Genomic DNA, 19,709 nt, shown 5'->3' with positions numbered 1-19,709 from the left:
ATAGAATGTAATCTTACTATTTATAACAGCATGGATGACCTAAAGGGTATTATGCTGAGTGAAATAAGTCAGATAAAGATAAATGCCACATGTGGAATCTAAAGAACAATACAAACAACAAAACAGAAACAGACTGCAGATACAGACTGAGGGTTGCCAGAGGGGAGGGGTGTTGGGGACCGGGGGAAAAGTGAAGGGATTTATAAGTACACATTGATAGTTACAAAATGGTCCCAGGGAGGTAAAATACAGCATAGGGTATACAGTCAATAATATGTAATTACTATGTATGGTGCCAGGTGGGTACTGGACACATCAGGGGGATTGCTTTGTAAAGTATATGATTGTCTAACCACTGTGCTATACACCTGAAAGTAATACGGAATAATGATGAATGTAAAAATAGATGGTTGAGATGGTAAGTTTTATGTTATATAGTTTTAACAAAATAAAAAAAACTTTTTTACAAATGGACAAAAGATGAAATAAAGTTTATATGTAGTGAAAGGCATAGATCTTCGTCTAGAGTTTAATGAGCTATAACACATATGACTCATTATGTAAAAGGAATTCTGCCCTATTGGCAGGCTGTGGTTCTAAGTCATGAAGTTTAGTTTTTCATGTTATTGATCATCTGTGCTTCCTCTTGTGGGAATTTCCTCATTTTGTTTGTTTGCAACAAAGTCTGTGGTCATGAAGAAACAGACACCACCTCAGTGTCCCTTAAAAGCAGGCCTGGCTCCTGGTGGAGCACCGTGGGGATCTGAAAGTGCTCACGTGGACTGAGTGCAGAGATGTGTCACCCAGTGACAACTGGGACATCAGAGAGCATCAAAAGAGAGACACATGAACAGATACAAGGCTTGAACAAAGCCAGCCTGTGTCTGGAAGGATTCTGCACTGGACCCAAGACGCTGGTAGGATGTGTCATTAGGGAGAAGGACAGGACTTGGGTCTTTTTGCTGTGTTCCATTCATGCAGCTAAAAATATTTTTTCACCACTTCATATCATAAAGTAAATGTGCTTGTAATTTAAAATTTACTGCTGGTGCCATCATCCTCAGAGAGCGGAGCCCCCTCTCCAGCCTGGGGTTGAAAAACCCTTTTCTGGTTGAAATTTCTATCTTGTCTTCCCCTGCCCCACTCCAGCCCCTTGGGTCCCATCTATAGGTGTTTGAGGCTCATCACTCCTCCTGGCAGAGGACTGAGTGTCCCTTCCCAGCCGTGGCTCACTCCTGCATAGAGGAGGACAGATAATTGTTGACTGGAAGATGGGGACACAGACACACAGACAGAGACACAAGTGGATAAACAGGCCAAAGGATGGACGGGTAGGTGGGGGGGTGGATGGAAGGAAACACATGAAAGTTTTAGAGCAGGACCTGGCACATAGTAAGCAATCAATTTGGCGTTGGCTTGTGGTAAGTAGCAGGAGAGAAGTGGAGGGTAGGAAGTGAAATGAATGAATGGCTAGGTGGTACAAGGATGGATGGATGAATGAATGAATGAGTGAAGCCGTGATGGACAAGTGAATACTTAGGCAGACTAGATATGTAAATAAGTGCCTACATCAATATGTAAACAAACGTTTCGGTGGATGGGTCGGTAGGTGGATGAATGGGTGAATGATGGATAAATGTATGGGCCTATGGCTGGATAATGGGTGATGTGTGAATGGATGGATGATCAGACAATGGATGCATGGAGGGTAGAGGAAGGAATGGATGGGTCTATGGACAGATGATGGGTGTATGGAAGTATGGATGGACAGCTGGATGATGGATAAATGGATGAATGGATGCATAAAAGTGTATATTATGGATGGTAGTTGTATAGATGGCCAGATAGATGAATGAATGGATGGACAGAAGAATGGATAGATGATGATGGGTGGATGATATACAAATGAATTATGGATGGATGGGTGGTTGGATGGATGGGATGAATGAATGAATGGAGGGTGAATACATGTATGGATGATGACTGGACAGATAGATGACCATACACATAGATGGATGAACAGGTGCATAGACAGATAGGTGGATGGACAATTGTCCCCATGCATCCTACGTCCAATGGGGTTGCATGCCGTCACTTGTGAAGCCATGTTGGCTCACAGGTACTGTACTTCCAGGACTGGATGCAGCCATCTGTGTCTCTGGTCTCAGTCTCTCCCCATAGACTCACCCTGGGGGAGGGGACATTCAGGGACCCAGTGTCCTCTATGTTACCCCTCCCACACCACCCTGCACTGCTCCTCACAAGGAAGGACAAGTCCAGGAGCCAGGAATGAGGTAGAAGATGCAAAAAGGTAATTAATCTATGAAGAGGGAAGCAGTGTTAATACCTTGAAGACACTGGGGACACACTGTCAGCTCCTACCAATTAGTGGCCTAAACCTGTGTGGGTGCTCTCCGTGGTGTGGCCGAGTTGATTACTCTAATTAATTTTGCATTGACCTGCATGGATGTGCTGGGAGAGCTCTGATCGGCCTGGGAAACGGATGCCGCCAGCCTGCTTGAAGCCCCCAAGGCCTGGCCTCCCTTTACCTAGCCACTCAGCCCTGCACTCGCTGCTCAGTCCACAAGGTCAAATGGCTCCCCACCTGTCCTTAGTTACTCTGGGAAAGGGGGGCATCCTCTTTTCTCCTGAGTCCAACCAACTGCCCAGGATACACACCTAGACTTGCCTCACTCACTTTTTTGCAGAATAGGGAGGAGACACGGCTGGGAACCCATACTCTCTCTAGCCTTGTTTCCTTGTAACAGCGGCAGGGAGGAAGAGAGGCACCTCCCAGGCCAGAGGAGATCCCTTAGCTGGCTTTGACACCATTTGTGGTTACTGGAGGCTGCCCCATGAGACAGAATGTGGGTGGGGGGCACCATGAGTAGAATGCTTGCAGCTAATGAAGCTTTCCCCACAGTGCTTCTGGTGACAGCCAGGCTCACCTTCCACCATGCACGGGTGACTTCCCTAAATCGAAGAAGGTATTAGTTTCCTGTTTCTGCTGTAACAGATCATCACAGACTCAGTGGTGTAAAACAACGCTGATTTGCTCTCTGACAGTTCTGGAGGTCCGAACTCCTAAACTCCAGGTGTAGGCAGAGCTGGTCTTTCCAAAGCCTCTGGGGGAGAATCGTTTCTGGTCTTTTCCAGCTTCTAGAGGGGCCACATCCCTGGCTCATGGCCCCTTCCTCTGTCTCCACAGCCATTAGTGCAGCGTCTTCCATCTCTGACTCTGACCCTCCTGCCTCCCTCTTGTGAGGACCCTGGAATGACAATGGGCCCCCCAGGGAATCCAGGGTCATTCTCATCCCAGGGTCCTTGACTTAATTCCATCTGCAAAATCCTTTTACTGCATGAGGTGTCATGTCCACAGTTCCCAGGATCAGGATGGGGACATTTTTTGTGGGGTGGGGCTGTTATTCTGCTGACCATAGAAGAACATTCCCATACTGAGACAAAGCAATCTCCCAGCTCTAGTGAGGAGCTGGATACAGCCATGTCTGGATGAACTGTTGAACTTGTCTGGGTGAACAGAAAACCCAGGATAGGAGCTGACCAATACACCTGGAGAAAAAACATGGGACCAACATCCACCCCCAGGCTCCTCCTGTTTCCCCTTCAGAGGACTGAATGGAATGATCTTGTGTTCAGTTTCTATTCTTATAATCACTAGATGAATATATATATGTGTGTGTGTACACACACACACACACACTAACCTCCATCCCAGTGAAGATCTGCAATGTTTCCTTTACCCCAGAATACCCCCTCCTGCCCCTCAGTAGTCTGTGTTCCCTGGAGGTAACCTTCATCATCAAGAATTAGTTTCAGCCCTGCCAGTGTAGCTCAGTGGATTGAGTGCTGGCTTGCAAACCAAAGGGTCACTGGTTCTATTCCCTGTCAAGGCACATGCCTGGGTTGTGGGCCAGGTCCCCAGTGGGGGCATGTGAGAGGCAACCACACATTGATGTTTCTCTCCCTCTCTTTCTCTTCCCCTCTCCCTAAAACATTAATACAAATCTTTTTAAAAAAGAATTAGTTTCAAATGTTTTTGAAATTCACATAACTGGAATGTATGTATGTCTGTTTTCTTTTGCTTAATATCATGTCTGGGAGATGCACCATGAAGGTGGATATATTGGTAGCTTATGTTTACTATTGTCCTGTAATATTCCATTGTATAAATACACCTCCATTTCTTTGTTCTACTGTATTTGGGTTGGATGGGCATTTGGGTTGGATGGATATTTGGGTCATGCCCATTTGGGGGTGCCCATGAGCAAATCTGCCACGAACCATCTTGCTGTGTGTGTGTGTGTGTGTGTGTGTGTATGAGCCCTCCTTGCTTCAGTGCATTTTCTCAGAAGCACAATTGCTGGGACTCAGGATAAGTGGACATGGCCAGTCTTTCAATATGGTTGAACCACCTTTCCCCCCCATTGGCTGTGGATAAGAGTTCTCGCTCCTCCACTGCAGTAGGATTGGCCAATGGTCAGGAGAGAAGAATCCATTCACACCATTTTCCAGCAAATTGTGGTCATTGCAGATCTGCCTTCACTTAAGGGTATCTAAAAGTAAGAATAAAGAGCAAGAGAACCAAGAAAAGAGCCCAAACCTTCAAGATTAGAAAGTAAAAAAAGTAAATTGAAAACTATTCTAAAAAAATCAAGTTTGCTAAAACAAACAACCTATAGAAGAAAAAAAAATGCAGGCAGATTAGGTTCAGATTTCTCCTCTGTAACCTCACAGTTTAAAGGCAATAAAAGCACTTTTACCAAAAACACTATATATATAAGTGGTGATAGATGGTTAACTAAGCAGAGGGTGGGAATCCTTTTCCACAAGGTACACATATATGAAGTTACCATGATGTACACATTAACTATCTTACAGTTTTATTTGTTAATTATATCTTAATAAAGCTGGCAGGGTGGAGGGGGAAACAGAATAAAAGGCAACAAAGCAAAATGTTTGGGTGAGAGAGCCCTGTATTCTGAGTTGTATTCTGGCAAGTTGTCATTCACTTATGAAGGCGATAGCCACACCTGTTCAGGTAGAAGCCAGGGAATGCATCACCTCTGTGTCCTTCCTAAACAAATTGGATGGATGGCATGCTGCGGATGGAGAGAAGAAATCAAAATAAGTAAACCCCCAAGAAGTAACCATTAAACATTGCTCTGGGTATGTATCATGATTGGAGATGTGAGTATAAGACAGATAGTAAATATACATTTTCAGAGATGATGTATAATTTACAAACATAATAACATAAGAGCAAAAAACCAGGACATAGTTCTCAATTATATCAACAAAAATTGACAGTTTGGGGGATTCAGCTAAAGATCATTCATGGGTATGAAGTCCATAGATACTATTCTTTTTAATTTTTTTTAAAGATTTTATTTATTTATTTTTTAGCAAGGGAAGGGAGGCAGATAGAGAGAGAGAGAGAGAAACATCAATGTGTGGTTGCTGGGGGTTATGGCCTGCAACCCAGGCATGTACCCTGGCTGGGAATCGAACCTGCGACACTTTGGTTCACAGCCTGCGCTCAATCCACTGAGCTACACCAGCCAGGGCTTCTTTTTAATTTTTTAAAAATATATTTTATTGATTATGCTATTACAGTTGTCCCATTCCCCCCCCTTCATTCCCCTCCACCTTGCACACCCCCTCCCACCCACATTCCCCCTCTTTAATTCATGTCCATGGGTCATACATATAAGTTTGTTGGCTTCTACATTTCCCATACTATTCTCACCTTCCCCCTGTCTATTTTCTGCCTACCGTCTATGCTACTTATTCTCTGTACCGTTTCCCCCTCTCTCCTCCTTCCACTCCCCCCTTGCTAGCCCTCCATGTGATCTCCATTTCTGTGGTTCTGTTCTTTTTCTAGTTGTTTGCTTAGTTTCTTTTTGTTTTTGTTTTAGGTGTGGTTGTTAATGATTGTGAGTTTGCTGTCATTTTACTATACATGTTTTTAACTTCTTTTTCTTAGATAAGTCCCTTTAACATTTCATATAATAAGGACTTGGTGATGATAAACTCCTTTCACTTGACCTTATCTGAGAAGCACTTTATCTGCCCTTCCATTCTAAATGAAAGCTTTACTGGATAGAGCAATCTTGGATGTAGGTCCTTGCCTTGCTGTGTCATTGGAACACTTCTTTCCAGCCCCTTCTTGCCTGCAAGGTCTCTTTTGAGAAATCAGCTGACAGTCTGATGGGAACTCCTTTGTGGGTAACTGCCTCCTTATCTCTTGCTGCTTCTAGGATTCTCTCCTTCATTTTAATCTTGGGTAATGTAATTGTGATGTGCCTTGGTGTGTTCCTCTGTGGGTCCAACTTCTTTGGGACTCTCTGAGCTTCCTGGACTTCCTGGAAATCTATTTCCTTTGCCAGATTGGGGAAGTTCTCCTTTATTATTTGTTCAAATAACTTTTTCACTTGTTGTTCTTCCTCTTCCCCTTCTATTACCCCTACAATTTGGATGTTGGAACGTTTAATGATGTCCTGGAGGTTCCTAAGCCTCTCCTCATTTTTTTTTTTGAATTCTTATTTCCTCATTCTTTTCTGTTTGGTTGTTTCTTTCTTTCTTCTGGTCCACTCCATTGATTTGAGTCCATTTTCTTCCCATCACTTTTGGTTCCCTGTGCATTTTCCTTTATTTCACTCAGCTTATCCTTTATTTTTTCATCTAATTTGTGACCAAATTCAACCAATTCTGTGAGCATCCTGATCACCAGTGCTTTGAATTGTGCATCTGATAGGTTGGCTATCTCTTGGTCGCTCAGTTGTATTTGCTCTGAAGCTTTGATTTGTTCTTCCACTTGGGTCATTATTATTTTGTCTTGTCGTGCCTGTTATGTATGAGGGGTGGAGCCTTAGGTGTTCTCTAGGATGGCACCACACAAGTCACTGGGTTGTGACGTTGTATGTGGTGGCAGAGTCCGAGAGGGAACAGTGGCGCTTGCTCTGCTCTCTATCGGATTTCAGTCCCTTCTGCCACTTCCCTCAAGCAAACTGGGCCTTTCTGGTGCTGATTCCCATGTGGTGGGCTTGTGCATGTTCTAGGACCTTGTGGATCTTTCCAATGCACTCTCCTGTGAGGCTGGGAGTTTCTCCCTGTGCCTTAACCCCCACAGGTATTTTTGATCAGTGTTTTGAGGCTTTATTTCCCGGCGCTGGAACCGTGGGTTGAGAGGTCTGTCACGCTCCCCAGACTCACCTGGTTTATCTGTGTGTGAATATGGGACCACCCAGTCAGTCAGCCACCTTGCAAGCCATGCCCCGTTTCACAATTGCTGCCTTGCTGGGTCTGCCCGTTGCCACCCCGTGCTTGGGGTCTGCCAGCCACTACCTGTGTGCCCAGGGTCCACCCGCTTCCGTCTTGCACATCCAGGGTTTGTTGGCTGCTGCCTTGTGCGCCCTGTGCCACTGGTTTTTGTGCCTTGACTCCTCTGTGCCCGGCTGCCGGACTTTGCCCCGCCTACCAGTCTGGATGAATGTGTCTATTTTAACTCCTTGGTTGTCAGACTTCCATACAGATGAATTTTGTGTCAGTTCTGGTTGTTATTTTGTTTTAAAATTATTGTTGTTCTTATTTTGGTTGTGCGAGGAGGCACAGTGTGTCTACCTATGCCTCCATCTTGGCCAGAAGTCCCGAATTTTAAAAAAATGTTCAATTACAGTTGACATTTAATATTATATTAGTTTCAAGTGTACAAAATAGATACTATTTTTTAAAATAAATTTGCTTACTTGAAAAATAAAGGCCACTGTTGTTTTAACCTAAAAGTGACTACTGGTAGAACAACAAAATGCTATATTCTTCTCCAATTACTGAAAAAAAAAATATCCAAGAAGACACTGGCCATAATCAAAGAAATCAAGTAATCAGCAAGAGGCATTGATGGAAGAAAAAAAATAAAACCACGTTATCAGAGTAGAGCTAGAAATCTCTGGTGTACAAGTAAGTGTAAATGAGATAAACTCACTTAATTTTTTTAAAGACTCAATTTTGAGGGTGGTCAAAATACAACATCTAACTTCACGTGCACATAAAACACCCAGGTGACTTGGAAAATGCAACAGAAAAGACGGTTCCATGTCATGTGGGACTCTAGGGCAGAAATGTGACAGGGGAGGAAAACCAGGGAAATCGAATAAAGTGCAGACTTCAGTTCATTAATAATGTACCCATGTTGGCTTCTTAGTTGTGCCAAGTGTGTCACTGGTGATGCAAGATGTCAATACTGGAAAACATCTATATTATCTTTCTAACTCTTCCATAAATATACGATTATTCCAAAATTTTTAAGTGTTTTTTTAAACATTAGAGAAAATCTGGTGATGACTTTTTAGATACAAAGGAACGATCCATGAAAGGCATCATTGACAAGGTGGCCTTCGTGAAAATTAAAAACTTCTGCTCCGTGAAAGGTACTGCCAACAGAATGAGAAGACAAGCCACAAACTGGGAGGAGGTATTTGCAAAGGACACAGCTGGTAAAGGACTGCCATCCACAATATACAATGAACTCTTAAAACTCAACAACAAGAAAATAAACACCCAATGTAAAAATGTGCCAAAGACCTTAACAGACACCTCCCCGGAGAAGATATACAGATGGCAAACAATCATACGAGAAGATGCTTCACATCACGTGTCATCCGGGAAATGCAAATAAAATAGCAGTGACAGACCAGCACACACCTGTTCGAGTGGCTAAAATCCAGAACACAGTCAACGCCAACGCCGGTGAGGATGCGGGGCGACAGGAACACTCAGTCATTGCTGGTGGGAATGCAGACGGTGACCCCGCTTTGGAAGGCAGTTCAGTGGTGTCTTACAAAACTAAACATACTCTCACATTTGACCTAGCAGTTAATGTCCTTAGTGTCTACCCAAAGGAACTGAAAATTCATGCCTACAGAAAAACCTGTACACAAATGTTTACAGCATTTTTATTTATAACTACCAAAACTTAGAAGTAATAGAGATGTCCTTCAGGAGGCAAATGGATAAATAACTGTGGTGCATCCAAACAATGGGATATTATTCAACACTAAAAATAAATGGACTACTCAATAAATGAAAAGATATAAAAGAACCTTAAGCGTATTGCTATGGGAATATGCACAAATTACCTAGTGCATACTTCAACCCTAAAAGGCTTTGTGCTGTATGATTCCAACTGCATAACATTCTGGAAAAGGCGAAACTGTGGAGACAATGAAAAGGCCCACTGTTCCCAGTGATGGGGGAGGAAGAGGAGACGAACAGGCAGAGCACAGCAGGTGTTCAGGGCAATGAACATGCTCTGTCTGACTCTAAAATGGCGGATACAGGACATTATAACTGTGTCCAAACTCACACTCCATCCAACGCCAAGAACAAGCCCCAGCGTAAACTGTGGGCTTGGGGTGACGGTGACCTACGATGCAAGTTCATCACTTGTGAGAACGTGCCAGCCTTGCGGGGCATGTTGATAAAGGGGGAGGCTGTGTGTGTGTGTGTGTGTGTGTGTGTGTGTGTGCAGGGCAGAGGGTCAAGGGGAAGCCTCTTGTTTTCCACACTCTTTTGCTGTGACCCTAAAACTACTTTAAAAAATACAGTATGTTTAAAAAGCAAAAGAATGGATAAAACTACACCAGGCAAATGAAGGCCCAAAATGCAGGAAGGACCATGATTCTGAGATGAAAACAAACTCCAGACGAAAAGAATGGAACCTGTGAAGAAGCCCATTTATTGTTGTTAAGAACATAACGCATAATGCTTTCTAGTTCCATTCATGCTGTCGCAAAGGGTAGGAGCTCCTTCTTTCTTTCTGCTGCATAGAATAGGGGAAGGGTTTGCAGGAACTAGTATGGGGGACACATGGATGGAAACAAGTGGGGGTGGAAACGGGAGGGAGGTTGGGAGGGCTGGGGGGGTGAGTTTCGATGGGAGTGAAAGGCAGAAAACTACTTGAACAACAATTAAAATAAAATAAAAATTAAACAAACAAACAAAAAATATTATGCAAATGGAAACCTAACTGTCAGGAACCTGAATGTGCCGAAGAACTCTCCAGGCTGTGACACAAAGGGGACAGCTTCAGAAATACGGAAAAAAATGGGCAGGTGCCTCATGGGAGGCTTTAACCCGCCCCTCCTAGTACTTGTCAAAGGAATGAACAAAAAAATAAGATCGACCAGGATTGGCCCTAGTTTCTATAGAGATTCAGCTAATGGGCACATCTAACTGCTGAGACAGAGGACAGAATTTCTTCCAGACACCAACAAGACATTTCAAAAGCCAGCTGCTTACTGGGCCACAAAGAAATCCCAATATATCTAAGAGTGGAAAGAGTGTTGGCCATGTTTGTCAACCACAGTAAATAAAATGAAATAAATTTTAAAACATATTGAAAAGAACTAAGTCTTGAGTCAAAAAAATTCCAGGGTATTTTAGAAATAATGATGGAAGAAACTCTCCTCACCAAACCATACAGGTGATGGATGGGCACAAATCCATTGCCTAAATTCTTTCATTGCTACAGAAAAAAAAAACAACAACCCTGAATGTGAATAAAGTTAGCAATTCAAGAAAAGAACAACCCCAAAACAGAACTAATGTAAGCAGATGATCAAGTAAAGATAAAAATCAAAAGTAATGACTTCAAAAAGGGGAGAACAGCAGAATAAACAAATAAATCCCACAGCTGCTTCTTTGGAAAAAAATAAAATACAATAAAATAGGTAAACAGGAATGTGTTATCAAGAAAAAGAGAAGAAACACCAATGAAAACTAGGAATGGAAGAGGCTAAGGAACTATAAATACCGAAGATATTTAGATTCTGTGCTAATGGACAGGATGAAAGGGATGATCTTCTAGGAAAAACACAAGCTTCCAAAATTGACCCGAAACGCAGAACACAAAGAAAAGTATGGGAGAACTTTGCCGTAAGATAACAATTTTCAACCCCTTTCCTCTCATGGCACACAGAAACGACTAAAATTATTTTCTGCTGGTCTGACAAAAATAGGTATAATTTTGATTGATTTACAAAAAAGGCAATTACCTACATTTTTGCTCCAAAGTGACTTTTTAAAAGAAATTATTTATTTATTTGTTTATTTTTAGAGAGGGGGGAAGAAATGGAGAGAGGGAGAGAAACATCAATGTGTGGTTGCCTCTCCCCTGTACCCCACTGGGGACCTGGCCCACCAAAGTGACTTTTTAAAAAATCAGGTGCCTATATTAATGTATAAGAATTTCTGGCACCAAAAATTCACCAATCAGATGTAATCTTATTATATGACTGTATTCTATGACCTATATATTTATTGTTCAAGAGAGGGCATTCACACCAGACAGCTATTGTTGTGTTGCCTGTTGTCATTTTTTTACCTGACAACCTAAGGGAAAAGAGGTCAGTGCCCCTGACTGCATAGTCAGGTATTCCATGTTTTAAAAATTCTTGCAGCACACCAGTTGAAAGTCTCTGCCTTGAGATGATGCCATAGGTCTATAACCAAAATAATGAAAAGGGGGTGTTCCAACAAATGCCTGTTCAGGAATGTTTATAGCAGAATATGCACAATGGACAAAAGGTGGGAGACAAACCCAAACATCTATTGATGAATCCATGGATAAATAAATGTGATATATACATATATTACTCGATGACACTCACTACAACATGGATGGACTTTGAACACATGATGCTCAGTGACAGAAGTCACACAGTATGTGGTTTATCTGTGTGAAGTGCCCAGAACAGGCATGCCCACGGGGACACAAGGTGGGCTGTCAGGGGTTGGGGAGGGGGATGAGGGCGGCTGCCGGTGGGGACAGTTTCCACTGCGGGTGATGCAACACTGGGATTCACAGTAAGAAATATGTATTTGGTCTTCATCCCTGTTCCTGGCACAGAGCTAAAAAACCTTGGCTTCTCCTGAGTGGTAAGAGAGAAAATGGCCCTGGCTGGTGTGGCTTAGTGGATTGAGCACCAGTCTGCAAACCAAAGGGTCACCGGTTCGATTCCCAGTCAGGGCACATGCCTTGGTTGCAAGCCAGGTCCTCGGTGGGGGACGTATGAGAGGCAACCACATACTGATGTTTCTCTTTCTCAGTTTCTTCCCCTCTCTAAAAATAAATAAGTAAAAGCTTAAAAAAGAGACAGAGATAATGAGGACTTTTGTTATTCCTAATAAGACCTTTCAATCACGGTGGAGTTTATGTTAATGAGGTGATTTGAAGTTGTCCTAGCAAATTAATTGAACTTGAGGAGACGCTCATGGAAACTTCCGATTTATTGCACAGGTGACAACCTGGACTTTCGATTGGCATCTGAAGTGGAAGATGCCTACAGTCTTGTGGGCTTTTACCTACCTTGAACCTATGGGATCTGACTTTATATCCAGGTAGCTGGTGTCAGAACTGAGTTAAATTTAGGACACACAGTAGGTGCTAGAGAAAAACACACATACACTGGGCAATGAGACATGGCGTACCCTGTGAGGGTCACAGAGTAAAACAGAAATGGACACTAGAGAGAGGTGATGGCTGCATGAATGTACTAAACGCCACTGAACTCTACACTTGGCAATGGCTAATGGTGTTAGGTAAATTTCATCTCAATTGTTTAAAAATGTGAGGGAAAAAAGAGATGATGCTGGACACAGATGGTTTAACAAGTAAGTTTCTTCAAGAAAGGAGACATGACCTTGATTTGTTTTTACCACTTTAAAGTGTAGAAAACTGAGGAATGCCCCTTTAGTAGGGTGACTAGGGTCCTATCCCCCCAGTTCATGTCCACTTGGAACTTCAGATCGGGACTGTATTTGCAGACAGGGTCTTTGATGATGTCAAAGATGAGGTCCTGCTGGAGTATGGCAAGCCCCAAACGCAATGACAGACGTTCCTATGAGACAGAAGGCCACGTGAAGACCCAGAGAGCCACACAGAGAGATGGCCACGTGATGGACGACGAGGCAGAGATCCGAGTTGTGCTGCCCCAAACAAAGGAACACAAAGGATAGCAGAAGCCACCAGAGTCTGGGTGAAGGGCATGGACCAGACTCTCCTTCAGAGCTTCTAAAAGCAACCAGCCCTGCTACCACTGTGATCTCAGACTTCTGGCCCCAGAACCTTAGGGAACAGACTTCTGTTTGTTAAACTCCCTGGTTTGTGGTACCTTTTAATGGCTGCTTCCACTTATTTTACATACCAGCAGACCCCAGTACCAGACCTGCCAAAGACAAACCGACAAATCTGCAGGCGACTCATTAAAGGATGCAGATATACCAAATAAACCCTCACCCAAGTAAATCCAGAGATGTGTGAAGGAAAAAGCCAGACCATCTGCAATTCTGGTTGAGTCCAGGGTAGCAGAAGTTAGTCAGCTTTAGAAAATCTTCATGTATTCCACCATCTAAATGGATTGGTGGAGATAAACCAAAGTCTCCAGCAGTAAATGTCAAAAGCGTCTGACAACTTGTAGATACAATGGGAGGAGAAAGAAACGGGCAGGGCAGCTGGCACCATTATTCCCCACATATAGTCTTCACAGACGTCTTGAAGAAAGAGGCTCTCCACAGTGTCCTTTGCTTTTTCATTGGTGACTGGCAGGTGCCCTGATGAGGGGCAGGCGTCCACGTGGAAGCCGAGAGCTGGGCGTGACATCTGCACTGAACAATGGAGGCTGCACCGATGAGTTTCCCCAAGTTTCTAAACCCCATGGCACATTGAGAGGGGCGGCTGGGTTGGGACACCACAGTCCTACTAATGGGGTTTGCCCCCTTCTCTCTCTTTTCCATGAAGCCTCCTGGCCAATGCCTTTTGCCAATAGTACTTCATCAATATCCTCAACATAGTTTAACCCTATGGAAGTGCTAGCCAGCCTAATAAAGTAAGATAAACAAATAGCTCAGGTTAATAAAAGAAGAGGAGGGAACTCTTGAATCAGTTTCCTACAGGGGCTGTGAAGTCAGTGTAATTTCTTACAGCACCAATAAGGAAACAAATTCACTCACTGTTATTTTCAGACGGTGTCTTTGTATCAGGAAAACCTCAAGATATGCATGAAGAACCATCAAGGTATTCAAGATGGTTACAACATAAATGTACAAAACCAACAATAGCTTGCCACAGACTGGCAATACTAGTAAGGACATACGTTAAAAAAAATCACTTACAAAAACAATAAGAACAAAAACTTAAAAGGCTTCAGAAGGAAAAAAAGACACAGGACACATACAGGATATAATTAAATATAAAATTACTGAAGGACAAAAAAATGACATGAAATACAATGGAGAGATGTCCCAATTGGTGGGTGAAAAGACCCAATAATGTAAAAATGTAAATTTCCTCTAGATAAGTCCATACATTTTTATTTCAATACCAATCAATATTGCAATCAGATTTTTTTCCCGTAGGATGAAGGAGAACTGAATAAAATTATTCTCAAGTTCATGTGCCAGGATTTTAAGAGCAGAGTAGTGTGTGTGGAGGGGGCACTTGTTTTTGCAAGGAATTGAAATGTATTGTTACACTATTGTTATCCTGAAAGCTAACCAAGCTATATATTAGCTTCACGTATAATTGAAGTGTCTTCTTTTCTGTTGGCACGGCTGGATACCATACAAATATAATGAAGTGGGTTGTATATTTATTTTCTTACACCAAAGAAAAGCTACTCCCAGGGTCTACAATCTCTCAGAACCATACAGAGATTGTTGTAAGATGTTCAGGGCAGAATTCTTTGATTTTTTTTATTGGAAAAAATCTATATATCTGTATCAGTCAGGTCTCTGCCGTGGTAAATTGATTGTATTAATACAACGGGTCTCGAGTCTTCACTCCCTCCTTTGCAGTGGTAGGGAGGGGTAACATCCTGCCCCTGGGCTCAGTCATGTGACTTGCAGTATCCTACATGAGGTTAGCCGTTGTGACCGCAGCAGAGACCTGAATCAGCCTTAACTACAAGGAACACCATATCCTCACCATGCCCACTGCTGCATAACAAATGACCACACACTTACCAGCTTAAAACAACATCCATTTAACCCTGGCTGATGTGGCTCATTGGTTGGGCCTCATCCCCAAAAGTGAAAGGTCACTGGTTCGATTCCTATTCAGGACACATGCCTAGGTTGTGGGTTCAGTCCCCAGTCAGGGGACATACAAGAGGACACTCCTCTCACATCAATGTTTCTCTCCCTCTCTTTTTCCCTCCTTTCCCCTCTCTCTAAAAATAAATAAATAAAATCTGTCAGAAGAAACACTCATTTTCTACCTTGGAATTTCTTTAAGCCAGAATTTGGGGAACAGTCAAGTGTGTCAGCTGGGCTGCATTCTTTTCAGCGTGGGGACCTCTACCAAGCTCATGTGGTTGTTTGCAGAATTCAGTTTCTTGCTGCTGTAGCATCCAGGGCACCTCGCTCCTTCAAAGCCAGCAAGTGAGAGAGAGAGAACCTCAGCTGCTGGAGGTCTTTGATTTGAGGAGGATCAGGGCCCCCTTTTCATCAGGGTTCATCTGGCTAGGTTAGGTTCACCTGGTTAGGTCAGGGCCACCCAGGGTAACCTCTCTTTGATGTACTCAGACTCAACAGTAGGGACCTTCATTACATCTGCAAAATCTCTTAGGCTTTGCCATAATCTGTGTGGTAGAAGCAAGTCACAGGTAATGATGATCACATTCAAGGGGAGGAGACTATACAAGGGGATTCACTGGGGGCCAGACTAGGGTATGTCTGCCACAGCAGGCTACCGCTGCCTTCAGGAGGTTATCCAGACCATCCCAGCTGGACCAGTGGACAGCTGGCCAACCCCAGACCAGCTGGCCAGTTCACTACCCAATCATGTGAGCAACATACTGCGGTAGGTTGCAGTGTCCTGTCATATCTGTGTGTGTGTGTGTATATATATATATATATATATCATTATATATTGCAGTATACCTTTATATATACACTGTTATATATTGCAGTGTACTGTTATGTGTATAGTTGTATTTTGTAGTGTACTGTTATGCATATAGCAGTAACTATTATGTATACACTATTACATATTATATATACTGTTATATATACATATATATAGTCATATATTACAGTGTGCTGCTATATATTTCAGTATGATATAGCCTGCTGTATGTCACCGAGGTATTGCAGGTGTTTGTTACACAGCAGCATGTGGCACCTGATGACTGACACATCCTGCACCGATTAGAGCCTCTGCAGGAAAGGGATGGTGCTGCACACTGAGAAATGAAGGCAAGTTTAATAAGACTTTTGTTGCTTTTTTCCTCTGCAAAGGTTTGGGCAACTTGAGAAACTGTAAGGGATGGCATAATACCCCAAGGCTAGGTACCTCCTTGAGTTCCTCCTCCCACCTTCCAGTCTCCTGCAAGAGCTGTTCATTGGCCAAACAAAAACCAGAGAGCAAGAAGTCACATGGGTCAGCCTCCCAGGCACAGAGCAGGATGGCAAAGGGCAGAGGGAGTGTCTAGTGCGGGGGACAGAACTTATCCAGCATGGTGTCTATCAATACAAGAAGAGTTACATTCTGAACAGGGTGCACACACACGTGGAATATTATATAGCCACTGAAAAGAGCAGGGTTGCCCTACATGTGCACAGACACAGAAAGCACGCCAGTATCTGTTACTATGGGAACAAAGCAAGGTGTGAAGCAGTATGCATGCTAGGTTCCTGTTTGCATAAAGTCACACAGGTCCACTCCTCCTGTGATCTGGGAAGTAGGAGTAAACCCAGGCTGGTGGGCTGCAGGGCACAGACCCCCTGGGATAAAAGCCTGGCTCACCACAAACTACTTGTGTGATCTTGAGCAGAGACTTGATCTCTCCATGCCTCAGTTTCTACATTTGTAAAATACTGAGTCCCACCACAGGATTAAATGAGATACTATGAGAAAAGCACTTAGAACAGCACATGGCATCCCATAGGCACTCAGGAAGTATCAGTTTAATGCTTACTGAGCACATTTCTGTATTTTTTAAATTCCTTTATGACAAGCATGCAAAAGACAATAAAATGGAGCTAAATAAAGCCCAGGGGAATAAAATTTTAAACGTAAGTAACAAAAGCACAGATGTATTGGAAGGACAAGCAATAATTTGAGGTTAGTCCAATGTATACAATTTGAGGTGAAGAAGACTTTCTTAGAAAGAAACTGAAGGCAAAGAGAATAAAGGGAAGATGTATAAATTGGATCAAATGAATATTAAAACATCATAATCAAAAATAGAAATCAAATGAGAAACCTAGTAAAATAGTAAAACACATATGGCAAAGTTAATATCCTCAATTTATAAAATCATTTTATAAGTTGCTAAGAGAAAACATAGGTACTCCAATGAAAAATGGTCAAAACCTCAAAATAGCCCTGGCTGCTGTGGCTCAGTGGATTGAGCAGCAGACTGTGAACCAAAGACTCTCCGGTTCAATTCCCAGTCAGGGCACATGCCTGGGTTGTGGACCTGATCCCCAGTTGAGGGTGCACAAGAGGCAACCACACATTGATGTTTCTCTCCCTCTCTTTCTCTCTGCCTCCCCCTCTCTCTAAACATAAATAAATAAAATATATTTTTTAAAAACACCCCAAGGTAAGCAATTCAGAAAAGCAATGACAAACAGCCAAAATAAGATGTGATGATAAAAATGAGTTCCTATGTTCCACATATTAGATCAGCAAAACTAAAAAGAAACAATGCCAACTGCTGGGATGGATGTGGGTGTCTCCTGCCCCCTGGTGAGAGTATGAAGTGCACAGAAGCTTCTTTTCAAGTGACTAAACTTCAACTTACAAAACCACCAGAGAAGATTTAGTGCAGTGATGTTCATCCCATTATTGTTCTCAAAAAGAGAAATTTATAAAGACGTCAGTGATAGGTTGCTGGTTAAATAAACTTGGATATTCAAAAAGTTAACAGTAGAATTACCATATGATTTAGCAATTCTACTCCTAAGTATATACAGCAAAGAATTGAAAACAGGTGTTCAAACAAACAGGCATATACCCGTGCTCACAGCAGCATAGTCACAACGGTCAAAGGTGGAAACAGCCCAAATGTCTATCAGTGGATGAATGGATAAACAAGAGTAGTCCATCCAGATAGTGGGATATTATTCAGCCATAAGAGGGAGGGAAGCATGGACACTCTCTACAATGTGGATGAACTTGAAGACATGATGCTCAGTGAGAAAAGCCAGGCACAAAAGGCCACACAGCTCTAGCTGGGTAGCTCAGTTGGTTAGAGTGTCGTCCTGATGCCCCAAGGTTGCAGGTTCAATCCCCAGTCAGGGCACATGGAAGAATCAACCAATGAATGTGTAAATAAGTAGAATGACAAGTCAATGTTTCTCTCACTCTCTCCCTTCCCCTCACTCTAAAATCAATGAATAAAAAGATATTTTAAAGGCCATACAATGTATGATTCCATTTATGTGAAATGTCCAGAAGACAGAACGTGGGTTGTCAGGGGCTGGGGAGGGGAATTAGCGTGATTGCTAATGATGAACAGGGTTTCTGTTTTGGAATTTGATAGTGGAGAAGGTCACACAACTCTGAATATGCTTTAAAAAACCACTGAATTATACAATTTAAGATATTTAATTTTATACCTATGTGAATTCACCTCAATCTTAAAAAAAAAAGAAACATAAACTAAGCTATATCAATTCAGAATACAGTTATTAAAAATTGTGAAAAAGATGGATAGCTCCTGGCTTAAAAATGTTCACAATATCACAAATAGCACTTTGCTCCCCTGTTTATAAAATGAGTGTATTTGCATCCCCTGAGGTATGTCTGCATGCAAAAGCCTGACCTATCGTGGATCCAAATAAGGGAGGTCTAACCCCCTTTGTGGGATTCTGACACAGGGAGAGGATGTGAAAAACTCGGGGAAACCCAACTCAAAGCCTACACCTTGTAACACCGTGTGGAACCAGCCTGAATTTCTCAGCTGTAACACACAGGCCATGAAGGGACTGCGGGGGAAGGAGGGGTGTCTATCTTTGCAACTAGTCTGTGCATCTAAAGTGATTGTAGAGTAAGTTTATTTTTTAAGGGACAAAACTGCTATTTGTGTTCTAAGAAATGAAATGAGCAATGATTACATTCTCCCCATTATACTTTCCAGTGTTTTCTAATTATTTCTGACTCTGGCGACATACTACTTTTTACACTGCTGACCTTAAAAATAAATAAAAATAAACAGAGCTGCTAGCTGCTCAGTGCAGGTGGCAGAGGAGGAATGAGGCCCTTTTTGTAAACTTCTCTAACGTGTGTGTACGATTATTTTACACAAGCATGCACATGGGCCTGTGAGCAATCACACGAGCTTTCTCTCCAGAATGGTGAGACGGGTATTTTTAGTTATTGTGGTCGGTGCGCTTCATTTTACTACAGTTTTAGCACCACAGACATGTGGCATTTGTGTAATAAAATAATAACGGGATTTATTTTTTCCACCCTGAAACATCCCCCATGGCCGCCTGCGAATGTGCCCAATAACATTTCCTACAATAATTGATCCTTAATCAAATATTCAAATGGAGGCTTTAAAGAAAGACCCAGTGATGTGGTGACTTAGATGATAGATATTTCTTTGCCTTGCCCCCCATAGTTACCCCCTTTTCATAGCCCCAACATTGCTCTCCTCGCTGGAGTCCTGCAAATATCTTTT

Source organism: Phyllostomus hastatus, unplaced genomic scaffold, assembly GCF_019186645.2.
Source record: "Phyllostomus hastatus isolate PE091 unplaced genomic scaffold, TTU_PhHast_1.1 phas_contig_159, whole genome shotgun sequence".
Taxonomy (NCBI): domain Eukaryota; kingdom Metazoa; phylum Chordata; class Mammalia; order Chiroptera; family Phyllostomidae; genus Phyllostomus; species Phyllostomus hastatus.
Note: the sequence above shows the minus strand (reverse complement) of the source record.